The 22,999-nt window shown below is 41.7% G+C and overlaps 1 protein-coding gene across 2 annotated transcripts in view; it reads left to right on the forward strand.

Moving 5' to 3' along the window:
- Positions 1 to 22,999, forward strand: part of SPOCK1 (SPARC (osteonectin), cwcv and kazal like domains proteoglycan 1) — a 527,530-nt gene that overhangs the window by 22,597 nt on the left and 481,934 nt on the right. The gene's annotated exons all lie outside the window — the stretch shown is intronic.

Raw genomic sequence — 22,999 nt, forward strand, 5'->3', positions numbered from 1 at the left:
GTCCAGCCAAAAATGTAAGACTTCTGATGTGTTTTGCTGAGCTGCACACCTGCTCTTCCCCACTCAGCCTGGGAAGGTCATGTTTCATGATACCAAAGACATCACTGACACCCCTAGAAAATGTTAAGTTCCCCTCCCTTAAGGTCTCAAAGTTCTTAGTTCTTTCACTGATCTATTACTTCCACCTTCTAGATACTCACTTTTCTCTTCTAAAACACAATGCTGACTTATTCTTTTTTTTAGTACATAATACCTATGCATGGTTCAAAATATTTCGAAAAGAGTACAGCTGATATACTTGCTCCCACCTGTGTTTCTTATCTGCTCAGTTTTGTTCTCTGCTTCTCTTTGCTACCTGTCACAGGTCACCATCTTTATTAATTTCTTAGATATTCTTCCAGAAATTGCATATGTGCATATAAGCAACTGTATAATTTGGGCCCTGTGGGAGAGTGGAGGGTGGGAGGAAGGAGAGAATCAGGAAAAATAACTGTTGGATACTAGGCTTAATACCTGGATGATGAAATAATCTGTAAAACAAACCCCCATGACATGAGTTTACCTATATAACAAACCTGTACATGCACCCTTGAACTTAAAAGTTAAAAAAAAAACCCTATAATTTGCCCCCTTCCCAACATTTTACCCCAAGGTGGAAGTCTATGCACACTGTTCTCTAGCTTGCCTTTTTAAACATAAAATATAATAAACTTTAAAAATAATCAGAATAGAGACAACATCTTCATCTTTTTTTATGTTCAAAGACCCTTTAGGCCGGGTTTGGTGGCTCATACTATAATCCCAGCACTCCGGGAGGTTAAGGCAGGAAGATTGTTTGAGGCCAGGAGTTCAAGACCAGCCTGGTCCACATGATGAGACTCCCATCTTTACAAAAAATAAAATTAGCCGGCATGGTGTGCTTGTAGTCCCAGCTACTCATGAGGTTGAGGCAGGAGGATGGCTTGAGCCCAGGAGTTCAAGGCTGCAGTGAGCCATGGTTGTGCCACAGCCCTCCAGCCTGGGCAACAGAGTGAAACCTTGTCTCAAAAAAAAAATAAATAAATAAATAAATAAATAAAGGTCCTTTAGGTGATACATGAATTATCTCATGTTTTCAGTAACAAAATTATCAGACCTAAGAAATTTAACATTAATATAATAATGTTATCAAGTTGGCATTAAAATTTCTTACTTTAGCCAGAACCTTGTTGAAAAATATTTCCTCTTACTTTCCAAAAGCATTGTATTTAACTGTTTTTTTCTTCCATTCCAGGATCTGTGAGATATTGAATTTGGTTGTTATGTCACCTTTGGTCTAGAAAAGAGAAGAGTACTGCTACCATTTGGGGGCGAGGGGGGGTCCTTCAGGATATTGTTATTTTTCAAGAGTTCAGGCAGGTTGTCCTGCTGAATGTCACCCCATCTGTACTTGTCTGGTTGTTTCTTCACGACTGGACTCTGATCAGACACTTTGCCAGGAAGATCACAGCAGTGATGGTCTGTATTATACTTCCCACTGAATCAGATAAAATGCCATGCCGCCTTGTCTCACTGTTTGGGATCCTTAGTTTGATCGCTTTGTTAAGGGGGTGTCTGCCGGCTAGCTCAGTGTAAAGGCACCCTGTTTCCTTTGTATCCAATAAATAATCTGTGAGATGGAAGATTGAGACCATGTGAATATCCTATTCTTCAACAGACCTTTTACCCATATACTTTAGCATGCATTAATGGTCCTTTCCTGTGGTATTACATTGCAAAGTGATGATTTTCCAATATTACCCACATTTTTTTCGCTAGTATTTTTTAGTAAAGAAGAGCTTCATCTCTCCCTCACCTTGTTAGTAACACTGTGGACTCCTGGATTTTCTTTCAGTTCGGTGATTACCATTCAGTGTGTTGTCATGGACATCACTGTGCCTATTGATGCACTAATTGTCCCAAATCTGACCATGGGAGCCCTTTCAAGCTTACTTTTCTGTTCTTTTGAGCACTCACTCACTCACTTTCTGGCATAATAAGATAATCTAGGCTTATCTTGCATTTCCCCAGTCCTGGAATCAGATCCAAAGAATCCCGGTTCCTTCTAATGAGGACTGGTATTTATAAACCAAGATCTGGGGGCTGGGTGTGCAGGTCGCTATCAGCATTTGTCATTACTTTGAGCCACTTTAAATGCACAGAGGCAGGAATGCTATAAATTATGAGCTCTTATCGATACTTCCAGTGTAAATCAAACACCATACCATTAGACTCCATAAAATAGGCTCTTTATTTTTCCCACAGTGAGAACCCTAATTCCAAATAATATCCATACATTTACTTATTTATTGTATTCTACGATGTATACGAGAGTCCAGGAATTACCGTACTGATAATACAACAAACCTACCAAAGTTCAAAATTTCTTTTTTTTCTTTTTTCTTTTATTTTTCCATAAATTATTGGGGTATAGGTGGTTTTTGGTTATGTAACTTCTTTAGTGGTGATTTGTGAGATCCTGGTGCACCCATCACTGGTGGACCATATGCTGCACCATATATATAGTCTTTTATCCCTCGCTCCCCTCCCACTCTTCCACCCAAGTCCCCAAAGTCACATTGTATCATTCTTATGCCTTTGTGTCCTCATAGCTTAGCTCCCACATATCAGTGAGAACATGTGATATTTGGTTTTCCATTCCTGAGTTACTTCACTTAGAATAATAGTCTCCAATCTCATCCGGGTCACTGCAAGTGCTGTTAATTCATTCCTATTTATGGCTGCATAGTATTCCATCGTATATATACACCACAGTTTCTTTATCCACTCATTGATTGATGGGCATTTGGCTTTATTAAAATTGTTGAAGTGAGGTTATCCTAACAGTGCGAAGAAAATAATTCGGGTGCTGTAGACAGCCAGCTCTTTTTGTTCTTACATTATATCCCAGTAAAGGTTTAAAGGAGTAGTGTTTTGAAAATTACTTGGACAAATTCTTATTTTTAAAGTGATTTTGTTTCCATGTTAATGTACGATTAGGTTTTCTTATTGCTGTTTGTATTCAACTTTAGGGTATGCTTTGTTCATCACTTTAAAATTTCTTGAAAATATGAAACATTTATGTTCAAAATCAGAACTATATAGAGAGGAACAGAAATCTTACTCCCTGTTACTGTCCTTCCCACCCTGTTCCTCTTACCCACTGTGGGAACCATTTCCAGTAGCTGCTAGTTTATTATTTCTGTGTTTCTTTCTACAAAAACAAGGATGTATATTCGTATGTTTTTGTTTCCTATTCTCTCATGTGTATACATGTATACATGTTTACTTGTGTACCTTGCTGTTTTCCACTTAACAATACATGGAAACAGCTTATAGCAGTTTATCAAGATCTTTCTCACTCTTTCATAGGGCTGCAGATTTTTTTCCGTTGTGTGGATTTATAGTAGTTTATTCAGCCAGTCTCCTATGTATGGGCATTTAGGTTGTTTGAACATTTTCCGGCATATTATTCATGAGGGTGAGTGAATAACCTTGTGCATTTGTTGTTTCTTGTTTGCAGAGGCGTATATCTTTGGGGGTAAATTCCTAGAAGGGGAATTGCTGGGTCACAGCAGAAGCATATGCAGGTTTGTCAGCAATTGCCAAATACCTCTCCACGGGGCTGAACCATTTTGCACTTTAACCGGCAACATAGAACAGTGCTTGGCTGCCTACAGCCTTGCCGACAGAATATGTGAAGAAGCATTTGGACTTTTGCAAGCAAGATAGGTGAGAAATGGTATCACAGTGTAGTTTTAATTGGCATTTCTTTTATTATGAGTGAAGTAGAGCATCTTTTCAAACATTCTGTGTGGACTTTTTATGAATTTTGCCTATTTTTCTATTGGGTCCTAATTCTTTTTCTTTTTGAAAGTTGCGTATATTCCATTGTCTGAACGTACTCTGATTTATTTGTCTTGTCTCCTATTGGTGGAAACTGGGGTTGTTCCCTGTGTTGTGCTGTTAAAACAATACTGTAATGAATAATCTTAGGGAAGCCTCATTTCACTCATGTGCAGCTGTATTTGTAGGTTACATTTCAGAAATGAATTTGTTTGGTCCAAGGGCATATACATTAGTTATGTTATGTTAATGAATGTTGCCAAATTACACCCCCCTTCCATGGGTTGCCCCAGTTAAAGCCCCCACCAGCAGCACATGTGAGTGCCTGTTTTCTCCCGACTGACTGAGCGATTGCCTTTGGATTTTTGTCCTGATAGGAAAAATATGTGATCTCAGTGAAATGTTAGTTTGCACTGAGCATTTTTTTGGTATACCTAATACATTCTTTTTTCCTGGCAGAATCACTTCTTCCTGGATAAGGTGGTGATGAGGGAGTCAAAGAGAAGATGGTATGATGGGGATTGCTCCTGTCTGACCAGAAACTCTGTCTCTGGAGAATTGCAGCTGCAGACTAAAGCCCTCATCAAGTGTCCCTGTTCCTAAGGTCCACTCCAAGTGTGGACAGGGTCTGCTGGCAGCACTGAGCCAGGGCCCCGGGCGTGTCCTCCCATGAATTCGTGGCAGTGAGTCTTTGGCAAGCCACCCTCCAGATGAATTTCTTAGTGGAGAGAGAGTAACTCTGGAAGCACAGTTTGTGACTTGAGGGATGTTTTCATCCCTTTTATTTCTGCTCACCCTTGTCAGTTGCTCTGTTCTCCTCTCCTGCCCAATCTACCTGGGTGAAGTCACTCTGCCCTATTATTTCCCATGCCCTCAGGTCCCATGGGCGTGTGATTACCTCTTCGCTGATTGCAAGGCTGTGGAGTTCCCTGATCGCCTTGTTCTCAGCCTCTTATTTTCCTGCTGAGAAGTGGAGGGAGTGATGGGGTTCCTCCTGCTCTTGGGAGACGCTCCTTTTCTGGCTGCTGAGACCTTGCCCTCCTAGGTGTGGTGCACTTTGCCGTGGGTCTGATCTGCTGACTGCTGGCCTCCAGGAGCCATCATTATCTACGCTGGATAGGAAAGGACTGCTTCTGGGCTTTCACATTACTTTAGAATAGTCACCAGGGTCCTGCAGTTTCCAGCAATGTTTGTTAGCCACACTATGGCAGAAAAAGCAGTGGTGGTGGATCTTTCTCTTGATTCTGGCAAATGTAGATGCACAGATAGGAATAGCAGCGACTATTGACTGAGAATTTACTATGGGCTAAGCATGTTACTTGTATTCCATTTAACCTTTGCAGCAACTGAATGAAGTAGGTGCCGTCATCATCTCCACTTTTACAGATAAGGAAGCTGCCCAAATCCTCACAGCTATTGGATGTCAAAGCAAAACAAAACAAAACAAACAAAAAAAAGTAAAAATACACAACTAGTTTAACTTTGGGGAGTATTATGATTTGGTGGGGAGGGCAGCAAAGTCTGCCAATCTAATTATGTAAAAAATAAATTTCACTTATTGAGCCTATGTCATCTGAATAGATCAGCCCAGGATCACCCTATGTGGCTCTGGGGACCTGAGCTTGGATTGGAGAGTTGGACAGAGCTAGGTCCTGCACAGAGCAGATGAAGCTGTTGATCAATAATGCTAACGTTTAGTGAGCATTTACTGCATGCCAAGTGCTGGGCCGAGCACTTTGCACAATTAACTCGTATTACGCTCACAGCAGCCCTATGAAAAAGAACTGTTTTCCCCCAATTTACATTTACATATAAGACTGAGGCCCTGGACACTAACCATGTTGCCCAAGGTTGGATGACTAACCACTAGAGAGCCATGATTCAGACCTGGCTGATCTGCCTCCAGTTACCCATGCTCCTAGCTATCATGCTACATTGCTTCCCGTGAGGCTGGGGAAATTCCGCCAGACACTGGGCAGCATCCTCCAGACAGATTCTCCCTTTTAGTACTGGAGAGAGGGCAGCCAGAATTTTTTGCTGTTTACTGTTTGGTGAACCAGTGACCAGTGATTTTAAGAAAGCAGATTTCCTTTCTGGCTTCGGTGGGCTTGGTACAAAGACAGTCTCTATGGGCTGCAGAGTGCATGGCTCTTGCATGAGCCACCACGCTACACTTGGAGATGGTTGAGCACTTCAGGGCATGGTGGGGTCTCGAGGGCACCATGCTCAGCAGCCACACCTTCAGAAGCCTTTCCGGATGTCCCTGTAGCCTCCTCTACCTCTGTCTGGGTTTGGACTTCTTATTAATACTATCACCACAGTGTGGGGACAGCCTCACCTCCCACACTGTGCCCGTGGATAAGACAAACAGCATAACTCTTATCTCAGAAGGCCAATGCCAGGATGGCTGACTGAGCTTGACTGACCTCTTTTCATAACAATACCTTGCATTTCTCTTTAAATTTTTCTTGATCAATCAGCAAAAATTTAAAAGTATGTTCTCAGTGCCACATGGAGACACAGACACTGCTCTTGTGGAACATATTGTTTAGCTGAGGATGCACCCACAAATCCGTCCACAATAAATGGCCAAATACATTTCATTGTGGATGGAAATCCATAAGGCAGAGCCCCGGGGAGTGCCACAAACGTCATGCAGGCCATCTGTGGTCTCAGTGGAGCAGGAGATCAGTGTGGCCTAGAGTCTTTCTAAGGGAGGTAGAGCTTCAAGGGTAGGAGATAACTTATAGTAGCAGCATCATGGAGTGAAGAGTGTTCTAGGTCCTGAAAGTTTTTCACAGCCAGCCTCTGGGTCCCAGATGGGAATGTCAGGTTTGGGCTGCTCTCAAAGCCCACCTTATAGCAGCAGAGTCAATAGTGGAGCATGACTGAGTAGTGTCCACAGCTTCTGCCCATGAAATAGCCTCTTGGGTGGGGGTGGCCAATGAAGGCATTTCCATGCAGCAGCTCATCCATATCACCAGTCCATCCCCATGACGGAGGTCCATGACAAGACAGTTCTGAGCCATCAGGAACATTTACTCAAGGAGAACGGGATGTGTATATCACAGTGTTTCCAAAGTATGTTGCACTGAACTTTAATCCCATGAGAATAAATGATTGCCTGGAGAAGTATGTAATATACTCCCTTTAGATATGTGCAGTATGCATTAGTTTTTAAAGGGCTCTAAAATGTTCTATAGTTAAAGAAACCTATTTAACTTTTCAACTCATTGTTTCCCAAACTTACCATGGTATCTCTCCACTTTTTTGCATAACTCTTATTAATATTCATAAGAACCAGGGTTTGTGCCTTAAAAAAAACCAACTTTGGGAATGGTGAGATAGTATATTTCTGAAAGATTTCTATGGTAAAAGCACTTAACTGCTAAAAAGCTGTTGAATTTAAAGGTTCCAACTCTCGGAGGACTGAATAACAGAGTTGTTCCTGGCGGATTCTGGAAAGCTAACTACATATTCGTGTTTCCTTCCTGAGTTAAAATGTTAAGTTCCTTGAGGGCAAGCAATGAAATCCTAACATCCTTTGTATCAAGTCCACAGCTTTCTCAGCACTGACTATGTAATAGCTATTCAATAATTACTTGTTAATTGACTGATTGAAGATGTTTGTTAAAGGCCAAAGAGTTAATTAGTTGATGCTGGAATCCAGTTCTTTCAACTTCTAGCCAGAAGCTTGTTTTCAGCCCACAAACTCTAAATTTAGGGCCCTCCAGCTTCCTACAGTTTACCGAAACTATTTTAAAAGGTTAACTCTTTTATTAAGTAGTTTTCTGCAGGCCCATCATTCCTGACTCTCCTTCACCCATTATCATGGGCCTTCATTGTGATGAGGTGGGTGAGGGGACAGTTGTCGGCATGTGTGTGTGAGATGGGGGGAACGGCCCTTCTTTCTCAGTTTTATCTCACTACAGCTTCTTGACCCAGGAAAGCATGTATCTGTGATCATGCCTGCTTCGTTCTCCCTGTGGCTTTTACTTTGGGAATTCCATCCTGGAAGTGGGGCTGAAGGCGGGCTTTTCCCATAGCTGACTTTCAGCTGACACTCAATTTTTGAGCGTAATAAAAACGTGTTACCAGCCCCTCAAACTTCCACTGCATTGTTAGTATGTATGTATTGGCTACTGACAGTGTACTTGGGGGTTTCACAGCATCAATAGAAAAGATGGTCCTTTGTCAATAGGATTACAATGTTGGCCATTTGTCATAAGTATATTAGCCCAGGTTAATGTGGCTATAATGAGCAACTGTTAATTTCTTTTCCTGTACAAATGCATCAGATTTCAGATGTATTGAAATGTGTCATTCTATGGCTGGTACTTAAACCTGCAGCTTGCTGGTAAACAGGAGAAAGCGCTGGGCAGAATTCAAATGCCTTGCAGGAAAGTTCTTTAAACACCCACTGGTCTGTGTCTGTTTCTGTGTTCATCCTTTAAGCACGGGAATCAAAAGAAAAGCATCTTTATTTTGAGTGTTTCAGTCTACCTCTGCCATGTATTGGCAGCCCTCTGTTCTCTTTAACTCCAAGAGTCACTAAATAGCATTACTTATGTAAAAATTGATTGAGTTTAAAGAAATGGAATGAGAAGGAGTCTTTGTTGTTCTAAGTGAGTGTCTTTTGGTTAGCAGCAATCCACTGGAGTGAGATCTGATTTTGATTAGGGACAGCGTGTCCTATTGTATAAAGCTGTTTTAATGGAAAAATTATTAAAATAATTCTAAGCACCGAAGGCACTGGAGGTTTTAAAAGTGTGGAGTATTGAGACCAAAGTGGATTTTATTAACTCTGTTTATCTGGATTGTTTGTAGATCTAACCTAAACCATGGAGGGTCAATTTGCCTGAATTACATTGTTGAATTTAATTTAGTTGAGAACAAGGGCCAATTAGAAAACTTTCTATTTGATGTTGCTTGGGCACATATCTGCCTCCAGCCTTCCATTTGCTGAGCCCCTGCCATGTGCAAGATACTTTCAACCTCACAGTCTCATAAACTCTATTCCCTTTGTGTCTGAAATGCTGTCTCTTTACCGGCCCTGCCCTTTACCTGGTTAACTATTTCTCATCCTTTTGGTCTCAGCCTGGCTCTCTTCCTTAGGGAAGCCTTACTTGAATCCCAAGCAGATCACATTCTTTCTGTGGTGTTATCAGATGTACTTTTTCTTCATTGCCTTGTCACACCTTTAAGTCAATGGTGATTTGTTTTATTTCTTTAATATCTGCTTCTTCTGCTATGTTATACGCTTCATGAGAGCAGAGGAGTGTCTATTTTCTTAAATATGTTTTCAAGCTCTTGCACATAGCTTGGCACCAAGTAGGTACTCAAATAGTTGTTGAAAGAAGAAAAGGAAGAGTTGGAAGCTCGTTGTGAAGATTTTGGCTTTTCAGATTGCAATAGGTACACCTTTAAGAACGTCCCCAAATATTCTCACCTGACATTCATGCCCTTGTGTAGTCCCCTCTCCTTGAGTATGGGCTGGACCTAGTGACTCATCTCTAGCCAGTAGAATATTGCAAAAGTATAGGATGTCACTTCTGAAATTAGGTTGCAGAGAACATGGCTTCCAGCTTGTGTGCCCTCTCTCACTCCCTTCTTTGGCTGCCCTGATGGAGGCCAGTGGCCATGCTGTAAGTTACCCTACCAGAGGCCTAGGCCATGTGGCATGGACCTGAAGGAGACTTCTAGTTGCCAGCCAGCGAGGAGCTGAGGCTCTCAGCCCAGTAGTCCCTGAGGACCTGAATCCTGCCAACAACCATGTGAGTGGACTGTGAGGTGGCTCTTCCCTCCATCCAAGTTCCCGTGAAAACTTGGCAGATCCCTTGATTGCAGCCTGCGAGAAACCTTGAGGCAGAGGCACTGAGCAAAACTGTGCTCAGATTCCCGACCCAGGGAATCTGAGGTCATTAATGCTCACTATTTTAAGCTACTAATTTTGGAGGTAATTTGTTATGAAGCCATAGATAACTCATACACAGATTTTTCTCAATTAGGTTTTTAGCTACGAATGATGCTCATGGGAACTTAATACAGGCAAGGTCTTGTGCTAAACACTTAAGATGCACACTCTTATGTATTCCTCACATTAACTCCGTGTAAGTTCCATTATGTCAATTTTACAGATGAGAAAAATGAGGCAAAGAGAGATTGAGTAACTTGTCTAAGGCCTTGGCAGAGCACTGGGAGTGTGATCCTGGAGTCTGCTTTTACCCATCAATCTAAAGGTAGACTATGACTTGGAATTGCTTTGGGCTCCATCCTCTATCGGAGAACCTGCCCCGATAGTCACATAGGTTCTTTTCTATTTTCCCTAAGCGTGCTCACCTAAAGACCAGGGCTGCTGACTTTATGAGCTTCCAGGACTCAACGCAAGTAAGTTGTCTAACTGTTCAGTATGAAGATTTGGGCAGTGCCTCAGCTTGGACCCTGTCTCTTTAAGGAGCTGAAATAAGCCCCTTTAGGAGAGATCAGCTGTTGTTTTATTTAGGCATGACCCTCTTAATACTCTATGAATTAGCATGCTTAGTGTGGAAACCCAGGAAGAAATTCTGGTCAGTCACTCCACTTGTGTCCAAGAATAAAATCCAATCAGGAACACAAAAGATGGTGGCTTTTGGAATAAAATGAGCAGCATCCACTGTGATTACAGCTTGTTTTCAACTTCTGCAAGATGAAATTAAATGGAGTAATTGTTTGCACATTTAACCACATGACTCTGATTTGTCTGAGGCAGATTGTGGCATTGTGAATATTTAAACCAGTAATAAAGTCTTTAAGCTTATGTTCCATTTTATCTCATTTATTTGTAGAGCTTAAAATGTAATGAACAGAATGTAAGATGTTTGGGGGAAGAGACAAATGTTGTGTACGATCACTATGGTTTTAGGTTACGAGGTTCTAAGACCTTGTGTTGTAATTTTGTATGCATTGTGATTCTGAGCCCTGGATTCTGGAATATATGTTCTTTGTTAGAAATCTTGGAGGACCAAGACTCTTTTGTTGTCTGTTTTTCTATTCTTTGGTGTGATTCTGTATCTCTTGCCTCAGAATTGATTTTTGGCAACTTCTTGAGTACTGTACAGTTGCATGATAATTGCTTACCCAAATAGATTCATTCTGAGTGATTGCCAAATAACCCAGCATATACAGATACAGATTGCAAATAAGTGTTGGATATGAAATGTGTCTTGAGTGTGTGACTATTTGAAATGTTGCTTCAGATCAGACTTTGTATTGCGGAGATGTGCCTGTGTATCTAGTAGCAAAAATCCCTGACAGTTCAGCAGAACTTTTCCAGCTAAACAAGAATCAAGTTGGAGCTCTCAGGAAAAGATGAGTTTACAATTTTTAGAAATTATAAGCTTATATATTAGTCTTAATGTTGTTATGAGAAGGAATTTGGATGGAACTTGGATTTTATATTCCAAGGCTTTGCTTTGCGCATGGTGTTCAGCTGTCATGATTTTAATTTTTTTAAAGCTGTCATGATTTTGGCAGCTTTCTGATGTTGGAGTTGTTTTCTAACCTCAGTGAGATCACAAGCAAATTAAGTAAGTGTGTTTCATTTGGTAGGCTCTTCAACAACCTAAATTTGGAGAAATGTGTTCACTTATTTTTAGATCTTATATCTTCCTTGTGGAGGTATTTTATGAATATAACCAAAATGGATGGTCTTGGGTGCTTGTTGATTACTTCTCATTCAGTCGTGAATCCTGGACTCCGGTGTTATCTGGCACTCCCTTCCTCTGCAGTGGCTTCTATAGCGTTGTTCTCTCAAGGTTTTCTGCATGTTCTCTCTGATATTTCTGGCTCTGTCTTTTTGTCTGGGTCATATTCTTTCTCTCAACCTTTAAATATTGGTGATTCTCCAGGGTTCTGTCCTCAGACCTCTTTTCACCTTACTAATCTCTCCTGGATAATTTAATTCACTAGGAATGTTTCCGCTACCACATATATGCTCACACTCCAATACGTGTCTCCAGTCCAGGTTGTTCTCCTAGGTTCAAGACACCCCTCGTTCCTTTGCCCAGCGACCTCTCCACTCGGATGGCCCCTCCACCTTGTCAGCCCACAGTCAGCATGTGCAGACCTGAGTTCATCTTTGTCCTAGACCTGCTCCTTTTCCTCTTGCTTCTCATTGTGGTGAGTGGCATTGCCATTCATCCTGTCACCTAGACTGGCAGGCTGTTGCTATCTACCACCGCACCCCACCCCACCCAGGCCTGTGCATTTGACATCAGTTGCTCTCAAACCCATTTTCGCTGGCTTCTTGTCAGTCTTTTAATTTAGGCCCATACCATTTCTTGCCACACTATCTTTTCCATATTCTTAATTTTTTTAAATTATAATTTTTAATTTTTTGGGTATATAGTAGGTGTATGTATTTGTGGGGTACATGAAATATTTTGATACAAGAATGCAATGTGTAATCATCACATCACAAAAAATTGAGTATCCATCCCTTCAAGCCTTTGTTTGTTTATTTATTTATTTATTTGAGACAAGGTCTTGCTCTGTCACTAAGGCTGGAGTGCAGTGGCATGATCATGGCTCACTGCAGCCTCAACCTCCTGGGCTCAAGTGATTCTTTTGCCTCAGCCCCCGCAAGTGGCTGGGACTACAGGCATGCACCATCATACTTGGATAATTTTTGTATTTTTTTTTAAGAGATGGAGTTTTGCCATGTTTCGCAGGCTAGTCTCAAACTCCCGGGATCAAGAGATCTGCCCTCCTTGGCCTCCCAAGGTGCTGGGATTACAGGCATGAGCCGCTGTGCCTGGCCCTCTCAAGCATTTATCCTTTGTGTTACAAACAATCCGGTTACATTCTTTTAGTTATTTTTTATTTTTTGAGATGGAATTTTGCTCTGTCGCCCAGGCTGGAGTGTAGTGGCATGATCTTGGCTTGCTCCAACCTCTGCATCCTGAGTTCAAGTGATTCTCCTGCCTCAGTCTCCGAAGTAGCTGGGACTACAGGTGCACGCCACTGTGTCCAGTTAATTTTTTCTATTTTTAGTAGAGATGGGGTTTCACCATGTTGGCCAAGCTGGTCTCAAACTCCCGACCTCGTGATCCACCTGCCTCGGCCTCTCAAAGTGCTGGGATTACAGGCATGAGCAACCACGCCCGGCCTCTTTTAGTTATTTTTAAATGTACAATTAAACTATTATTGGCTATAGTCCCCCTGCTATACTATCAAATACTAGGTCTTATTTATTCTATTTTTTGTTGTACCCAGTAACCACCCCACCTCCCTCCTCCCAACTCCCCCACTACCCTTGCCAGCCTCTGATAACCATCTTTCTACTCTCTATCTCCATGAGTTCAATGGTTTTGATTTTTAGATCCCACAAATAAGTGAGAACATGTGATGTTTGTCTTTCTGTTTTCTGTGCCTGGCTTATTTCACTTAACATAATGATCTCCAGTTCCATCCATGTTGTTGCAAATGACAGAATCTCATTCTTTTGTATGGCTGAATAGGACTCCATTGTGTATATGTACCACATGTTGATGGACACTTAGGTTGCTTCCAAATCTAGGCTATTGTGAACAGTGCTGCAAAAACATGGGAGTGTAGAATCTCTTTAAAATACTGATTTCCTTTCTTTTGGGCATATACCCAGTAGTGGAGCACATCATCTTTAAGCCACCTTCCATATGGACCTGGCTTTGAGCTCCATATTTCTGAAACCTAAATCTGATCTTATTACATTCCTGCTTAACATGCTTCAGTGATGACTGCTTGTTGTCCTCAGGACTAAGTCCAAATTTTTACTGTGTCCCATGATGCCCCTGAATGATTTGGCTCCTGCTCATCCCTTTAGTCTCATCCTTTTCCCCTCCCTGAATGGTACCGAATCTATCAGCACTTGTTGAAGCTAGAATGAACTTGCTGTTCTCAGTGAAGCCCTCCCTGTTCCTTCTAGTGAATTTTTGGTTTTGTATTTGGCTCTTTGTTCATCTCTCTGAGATACTATTCAGCATGCTACATTCTGACACATGGACATGTTTCTCCCCATCCCTTTCTTTGCAGACTCTTTTAACCTTTTAAGAGCATTATATCTGAAATAAGAGCAATTAATGACAATAGCTTACATTTATTAAGCCCCTGCTTAACATGCTAGACACCATTCTAAGTGCTTTTCATTTAATGCTCACAGTAGCCCCATGTCATCAATACCAGATAATCCTCATTTTTTTCAGATAAGGAAACCAACGCACAGGCAAGGTAACTTGCCCTGGGTCATACAGGTGAGAAGTGGCGGAGCTGGGGTTCCAAGCTTGGCAGTCTGACCATGAACCTGCCCCTTAGCCAATGCACGATCCAGCTGCCCAGTGTCTGTGGCTTGCAGGAATTAGTCTGACCTTGGAAACCTTTCTCACCTCGGACTGTGAGCCATGGCCTTGTCTGTATCCAGCTGCAGTGAAACATTGGGCTGAATGTCTGAATGGATGGAAGCTCCAGGCTCTGGCTGCTGCCAGAGGAACAACAGATGTGGTTCCTGCCTTTGGGGTCTTTCTGGATCCTGGCTGTCAAGGAGAAATGTGCATGCTAGAAACAATGGGAAATTCTACCAGTGAAAAATAAGAGAAAATAAAGTGGCTGTAAGGGTGTGGGGTTTGCCCAGATGTGGCCTCCTGGTGGCCTCCAGAAGCTAAGCACAGGGGACCATCAGGACCTTCCTACTTCCTCTCGCTCAAGGCTTTAAGTGCCAGCAGGTGCAGGCACAGGCTGGGCGTTAACCCCTTCAGCATAGTCAGAGGGTCGTGGCTCGAGTCCTCATTTGGCCTTTTATCTGGGGCTCTGGATGAGTCTCCTTGTTGTCCTGAGCTTCAGTTTCTTCATCTGGTGATGTTAACACTGGCTTCATGGGGAGTTTGAGGATCACAAGAGATAATGGGATGTGAAAGTGTTTTGTGAGTAATCAAATGCTACAGAAATGGGGGTAGTTTTTATTATTAGATCATAGAGAGGTTTGCTGGAAGATATTTCTGATTTATCTGAGTTTCAGTTATTGTCTCTCTATCTCATTAGTACCAGTAAGTGAGACTTGGCTGCATTTTGCTGTTTCTAGGTTAGGATGAAATTTTCTTAAAAGGTAGCTCTGCTTTTCATAAAGCCTCATTAGAGCCCAGAGACGGGCAGAACAAAAATGCAGGCCCTGGAGCACACTGTGACTTGCAGCCTAAGCTTTCCAGGAGACTCTTATTTCAATCACAGTGGAATGCCAGTGATCTTACCCTTGTCTCTCCCGCCCTTAAGTCCACAGTTATGGGAGTTTTATTAGCAACACTGACAGCATTTCAAGGGGCTGCCCCCAAAAGCTGCTTCATTAATGAAGACATTTCTGGAAGTATCCTTTCTCACTGACTGTGTGTTCAGCCGGTTCCCCATGGCTTTTCGTCCATTTGATGTGAGCATACACAATACCCAGCTGCCAGTGTCGTGGATGCAGATGGTTTAAAAGAAACCAGAAACTCTGTAGCTGCAGTCTCTTTAAGATCTGCTTGAGCATCACATACCCTTAACCAGATTTTCTACCCAGGGAGGTCAAGTTTCATGGATCTCCCAAGACACAGACTGATTAATTATTCCATTTATTTAACAAAAATGTATTGAGCACTAATATGTGCCAGGCACATTTACAGATCCTGGAGAGACAGGCTTGAGCAAGACGGAAGTCCCTGCTCTCCTGGGTTTTACATTCTAATAGGGCCACAGACAACAAACCAACCAGTACATATATTAGAATTTCTGATAGAGCTACGTCCAGAGAAGAAGACATGACAGGGAGATGTGATACGTGTGATATGCCTCCTTGGGGGCACAAAAGTTAAATAAGAGCAGCCAGGAAGGTCTTGTAGAAAGTTGAGTGGAGGCAGCTAGGCTAAGATCTGGGGCGAGGCATTCTGGTTGAGGGAGCAGCAATGCAGAGGCCCAGAGGTGGGAATGAATATGATGTGTTTGAGGAATAAAAGAAGGTTGTCTGGAGTGCATTCAATGGGCAGCAGTGTGGTAGAATTGATAGGTAGAGCTTTGTAGATCATACAGGGCCATGTAGATCAGTGTAAGGAATTGGATTCTATTTGATGTTAGACATCACCTTCTCTACTCATCAAGTTTAACAAGTAGAAACTCAGAGTGAATTTGCTTGGAGAGTCTTTGCAACTTCATGTTACTTGCCTCTCTACTAGAGACAGTCACCATTGTCCTCCCTGTCTGTCCAATATTCATCCTGGAGCCTGGCCTGCATCTGCTGCCTACTGGACCAGCTCGCTTCAACGTCTCCTGTAGGGTTGGGGCACAGGAGGAGGGCAGGGAGCGGCTGCTGAACTCTACTCCTTGGCTCTTCTGTGTCCCCTAAGTGCATTAAACAGGCTGGTCCTTATCCTGTACCTTGACCTGGAAGAGTCTCCCTGGAGGCCTCATATCCTAAGGACTTACTCCCTGCTGTGAAGACTGTTAAGCATACAGGGGCGGAGATTTTCAGAGGAGTCCTGATCAGTAGACTCCTCACCTTGCAGATGTAGAAGCCAGATCTCCCAGACTTCTTGAGCCTTTGCTCATTCTCCAGCACAGACCTACACTATGCTGACCATCCCACTGCCTGATTTATATTTGTCATATTTTCCTTAAATGTACCTGCTCAGGTGCTTTAAAAACTAATTCAATTCAGTGAATTGAATCCACACCTCTTAGCTTGGATTTCAAGGTCCTTTACCATTTAGTCCTACTTAGTGCCCCATCCTTCTCGCTCATACTTCTCCTACACAGATTCTCTCCCACACTGTACATGTTTACCCACAATGTGTAAATACCACTGTCCTGTCTGCATCTGTACATGCCAAGCCCTTCTCCTAGCATACCTTTTCCATTATCCTAGCACTCCAGGAGCACCTTCAATTTCCAGTTCCAAACCTGCCCCTCCGGGCAGCCTTCCACAATTGCTTTAATTCACGAGGATCTTTCATATACCTCTGAATGGCTCTAGTGCTTACAGTCTTTGTCTGTAATGGCCTCACCATGTAGTTATTTTACCTTTTTATCTCCTCTAGTGTACCGTCAGCTCCTGGAGCGCAGGGCACTTGCTTTATTGATGGTGTCGATAAAAGCCTCAGAGATGGTGAGAATCTGTGAACAAGCTGGAAACTACATGCACCTCCTTCAGGTCAGGGTGGGAGTATATTCCCCACGAAATAGTCCAGAAAGATGGAGTAGCATTGCTTAAATTTCTTGGTGTTCTGGTCAGCTCTTCAGATAGTTTCCAAAAGAAGTCCCTGGCTGAAATAATTCCCTGTGACTCCAGCTGTGAGCAATAAATTAAAAAAAAAAAAAAGCCTTGCATTAGTCTCTCTCTCTTTGTAGAAGGCAAGGACATCCTGCTCTTGGAACCACCTCTTCATTGATGGGAAAATTCCCCTAAGGCTTGGAGTTGGGAGTTGCCTATTTTTGTTTGAGGGGGAAGGTCAGCTCTGGAGATAGGTGGACCTGGTCACAGGGACTGTCTTGTTGCTTCTGGCATTGATTTGATAAATGTTCTTTGTCTCAGACTTGAGGATGCTTCCCCTGCTCTTGAATTCAATAATAGGTCTTGTTTTTAGCTCGCAGGAAACTACACGACACGTACATCCTCACCCACTCAGTTTGAGCAAGAGCAGGCCCTGTCTGGTTCAACATGTAGTCACCAACACACTCACTCGATACAGGGCATTGGACTTGGGCTGCCAGCCTCACTGCACCACCTGACCACATGGAATTGTGTGTGCAGCTTCACTGGGAAATGGTAAGATACAGACAGACTTTCCTTCCTGTGTGTATTCTCTGTTTCCCTGTTGGTAAACATCATTCCAACTTAGCACAGCCAAATTGGTGGCCCATTTTTATGGGCTTAGAAGATGGTAAAACCACCCCAGAACAGTTGCTTCTAGTATTTATTTTGACATGAGTGTTTCTATAGTATTTTATTTTATCTGAAGGTCTAATCTGTGTATTGTCATTTGATGCTCAAGTGCTTCCCTTGTGCCCACAGAGCACATGTGTTTTCTCAAAGGGACAATGTGATACATCCAAGAATGTTAGATGTTTTCTTGCCTTTATTGGTAAAAGCTAAAAGAAAACCAAACAAACAAGAAATGGAACCCTTACTCCAGGAGAAATTTAGTTGGAGCAAAATGGGATAATTGAACAGTAATGTTTCTTAAATTTAATAGCACATGAGTTTTTACCATATCTTACCACAAAAGCTTGAGTGAAGGTCAAGATTCACAGACTTTCTCAGGAAGAGTGAATTATTTTGCAAAGTTAAGGCATCTAGGGGCTAGAGATGTTGTCCCAGGCAGTATTTAATACTTTCTGTATTTTAAAAATTTGTTTCTCTTATTACAAAAACAGCAGTAACATATGTTTATTGTAGAAAATTTAGAAAATAGTGTCAACTCTTTTTTTTTTTTTTTTTGTCTCTAAGACTCTTCCTAGTTGGTCAAGAGAACCTGAGTATGGACCCAGGTTTGGAAATGATGACCAAAGCTTGTGGTGTCTTCAGGAGCATTTGCCGGCTAGTCCTATGTCTTAAACATATGTCACAAGAAAGTGACACTGGTGTCTGTTTATGTGGGTTCTTCGCCAGGTCTTCTCTCCCATAGCCTGTTCCCTCTGAAATGTGCTTCTCTGACTTATCAGGAAGAGTCCAGCCTAACCTAGAACGAGAGCTTACTGGAATGATGATGTTGTGGTCAGTAAAGAAACCACCTCTCTTTAAAAGACACCTCAACATTCCTTTAAGTCCCTGCTTGTATTTCCTACCAGTGCACTGGCTGCCACTGTTTTCTTTATTTTTAATAATCACAAAACAAAATTGAGTCATTTCTGTGGGTTTTCTCATTTTGTATCCTTTGGTTTGTCCCCCATATGCAGCTCCCACTTTGTTTAAAATTGAAGGAGAGTTACCTTGTTTGAGGAACAAATTCTCCTTTTCTCCCCTCTGGGATAATTAGACAAGCCAATATGTTCTTGTTGAAATAAAAGGAATGTAGTAATTCTGTGAAGGTAGGCTCAGTGCTTTTTAATCTTTGCATCTCCAATGCCTTTCACGCTATTTGGCACATAGTTGGTACTCAAACAAGGCTAATTGAATTACTGATTTAAAACACCAACACATCCTTATTAGCTTATCTCATTGAAAGAGGGCTGCCACACTGCATACCTCTAGGGGCACATTTGCAGAAGTACTGTCCTGCCTGTGCAGCCTAATGTAGCAGCCTTGTCTAGAAGGAATAGTCAATCCAGAGTATGAGATTTGAAAGGCTCCATGATTCTTGGTGTGGTGAAAACAAAAATCTTGAAAAGTGACATTGAGTCTGAAAGCTGCTCATGCTCTCCCACTGCCCCACACTGATATTATTCATCAGTCTCTTCAAGCCTAGGAACATTGTATTCTGCTCAGACTCATACTGCATGGATAGACTTTATCTAAATTCTAATCCATACTGGCACTGCTTCCACTTTATATCATTCTGATCCAACCCATTCGTGTCTATTTTCTCTTTGATCTTCCTCTGAAAAATTTATAAGGACCTCTGCAGGTATCTGTGTATGTGTGGGTTTCTGCTCAAAACCAGCCATATGTGAAACTCCTTCTTCTTGATAGTGAAGCCTCGTCTTAGCTAGGGATTTATCTATCTGATGAGTTGTTTTCAAATTTCAATTTATTCTCTCCTGAATATCAAGCTAAACTGAGAGCCCCAGACCATTAAGTAGGATAACTATTAGAAAACATGAGTTGGCCAAACAACTTGCAGACTTACTTCAGATTTACTGAATCGTTTCTTGAAAGAAAGGTTAATATACCCACCAGCAGAGGTATAGTAGTTGGTAGTGTTTATTAACAATGGATTTCTTCTGTAGGTGTCAAGCTATCTTGTATTGAATTAGTCTGGTATCATGATTATAGTTTCATAGATAAAATGTATATAAATTTCCCATTGGTTCTAGGTGGCGAGTTATTGTTTCAGTCTACCACGGCATCCGTTACAGACTTCTGTCGTAGTCCCTATAGACAATCATTTTACTGGTTATGGGTTCTTTCCTTCATCATTCATTATTACCTCCTTGACGACAAAGACTTTCTCCTTTCATATACATTCCCAGTGGTGATAATTGTGACAGAACATAATACCGTTAATACCGTTTAGTAAGTGTTTATTGATTGAATAAATACATCAAAAATTCTAATTAAGCTGATGGGTCAAAAACACCCTTGGGTTGTTGGATATAAATATACAATCTGGGATCAGGAATTACCAAGATTCTTCAGCATTTAATATAGTTAGAGAATTAGAAGCTATAAAGGGCACATTTCTTCTCAGTTTGCCAAAAGGAGAGAAGAAATTATTGTATTTATAAGTATTAAAAGTATGTACAAACAGCTCCATGAATTATGATATATGAGTTATTGGTTATGTTACTTTTGTAATAATACAGAATCCTGTTTCTCCTTCTGTCGAAAGGAAAGCTGTGAGCACTGGATTGAGCAGGAATCTCCTGAGAAATAGAAGAAGCAACTGGGGGCAGTGATAATTAAACACTGTGGACAGCTACAGAAGTTTCTCAGATTCGGGCTGTGGCACCTCATATGAGCAGTCTCACTTATTAAATTGGACTGGGAAAAGAAATTAGTGTCTGAATTCTTTTCCTCCTTCTCCTCCTCCTTTCTCTTCTTTCTTCCTTCTCCTCCTCCTTTTTTCTTCTTCCTCCTCCATTTTAGAGATAGGGTCTTACTCTGTTGCCCAAGCTGGAATGCAGTGGCATGATCATAGCTCACTGTAAACTTGGATCCTTGGGCTCAAGCGATCCTTCTGCTTCACCTCCCATGTAGCTAGGTGTGCACCACTACACTCAGCTAATTTTTTTTATTTCTACTTTTTGCAGAGGTGGAGTTTTGTTATGTTGCCTAGGCTGGTCTAGAACTTTTGGACTCAAGCTATCCTCCCACCTTGACCTCTCAAAGTGCTGGGATTACAGGTATGAGCCACTGTCCCCAGGAAGTCTCTGAATCTTAAGCCATGAAGAAAGCTGGTGGCTGGCAGGAAGGAATGATTCCATTTTAAGAGAAGATCCTCTAAGTGTGTCAGATCCCCAGTGCTGCAGGTATTAGAGACAAGAAGCAACCTGTTACTATAGACCACATCAGCACAGATTCCCATGGTAAATGGTTGCTATTATTCCAGGCCATCTCAGGGCTATGACTTTGACTGGCTGCTGTCTCTTTAGCATTGTCTTTATTTAGGCTCCAAGAAGCAGCTATTCTTCTCATATACCCTGTTAGGCCAGCCTGGGCCCTGTCTCCTAGGAGACATGCTCTATATTCTGAGAGAAACTATCTTAGTTTGATTCAGGCAGCCTGGTGCCTACAGTGTGCCCTGGAAACAAAACCATCTGTAAAGAAGGATCTTTCCTTCTTGATGAGTTACTGTGGGACTCCGGGCAAGTCCCTCCACCTTTTCTGGCCTCAGATAACTTTATTGTCCTTAAGATAAGGTGGTGTTCGTGAATAGACCCAGATCCGTCAAGGAAACATGCTCCTGAAGATGAAAGTGAAGTAATATTATCACAATGACAAATGGGCGCATTCTCTTGTGTAAGGTACAAAGTCTTGTTACAGCCTCAAAATGTGGCACCATTTCTCCACAATTCCTAGCTAAGTGAACTGATAACCCAAAGGTTTGAGAATTGAACACGTATCTGAAGAAGCTTACCCATTAAGACAATGGAGGTCTTGTTTGGTGATAAATTTACTTTGGAAAAGAGAGACCATTTTCTCATGTATTATTTCTCTTGGTAAGAAACAATGGAACAGATAGCTAGATATATGCTTCATATTCAAGTGTTCCAAATTATGCATGACAGCTTTCCAAAAAGCTGGCATCTAAAAGCAACTCCCCTCTTGCATATATATGATTTGACAGCATTCTTGGTCTTGGATTGTATAAGAGCTGTCATTTATTGCTGTGATTCAACAATTGTGATTAATTGTTCAAGGGCTTTCATTGTCCTTTGCCAAAACAAAATTAAGGGAAAACATTCTCATCATGCCAATCATGTAACTTTAATGTTTATTTATCCTTCCATAGAGGAATCAACATCTATTTTTGAATGAGAATACAAATCACTGTGAGCCTCTCTCAAACATTGCTGGAATAAATCATTTTGAATTCTTCTAGGGGACTCACTTCATTACCTTAGCAAGTTATATCTCATTGTTTACTCCTCCCCTCCAGCCTCAGCAGATTTTGAGGGACTTGTATGGATATATAGGAATATGGCCTTTCCTTTAGGGTCTTTTGGTTATGTAAAAGAGATTTTAAATGCTCTTTCATGGGAATGTTATTGAGCCACCTTAAGCAGGAGCTCAGTGATCCTCTGAATGTGTTTCCCATTCTTCTAGGTATTTTGGGGGAGATCCTTGCAGTTGACTTATAACCCAGCCTGTGGTTGCCAGAGTTGGTGTAGGGGTGGCTGTCCTCTTAAGTCTGGCTTTCTGTCTGTTGTTGAGCTCATTAATACCCATCTAGGCCCAGGTTTTGCTTGTTAGATGAGCCACCTTAAGTTATATGAGCTGGGCTACACTAACAGAGACAACAATTCTATTTTATTCTGTAGAGATTTATCTTCACTATTCTCACCAATGCTATTCTTGAATACAATATATGGACTCTGAAATCTTACTTTTCTTTTCTTTTTTTTCCTGATCCCAAGTAGTATCTGTCTTTTATTCTTGATATTGACATCCTTGTACATCATAATGTTTGTCCTTAGGGAGCATGGCATGCATTTGCATTTATCCATGCACAAACAGCTAAATTTAGTTTGGAGAAGTGAAACCCAGGGAATAAGGGGACTCCACTACAGTCACATTAGACCTCTAAGACCTTGATTTTTCATTTACTTTTAATTTTCTGCACCCCCTGTACCCCCACAGAACAGGGCAATAAAAAACACACAAGGACGCCTTGATCATGTCTCACTCTACCCCTTAAATTGCATCACTGCTGTGGCATAGATACCTACGGGGCAGTGGTAATACGTATCTCAGCAATGCTACTTGGAACTGTCCGTGGTG

Source organism: Symphalangus syndactylus, chromosome 7, assembly GCF_028878055.3.
Source record: "Symphalangus syndactylus isolate Jambi chromosome 7, NHGRI_mSymSyn1-v2.1_pri, whole genome shotgun sequence".
Taxonomy (NCBI): Eukaryota; Metazoa; Chordata; class Mammalia; order Primates; family Hylobatidae; genus Symphalangus; species Symphalangus syndactylus.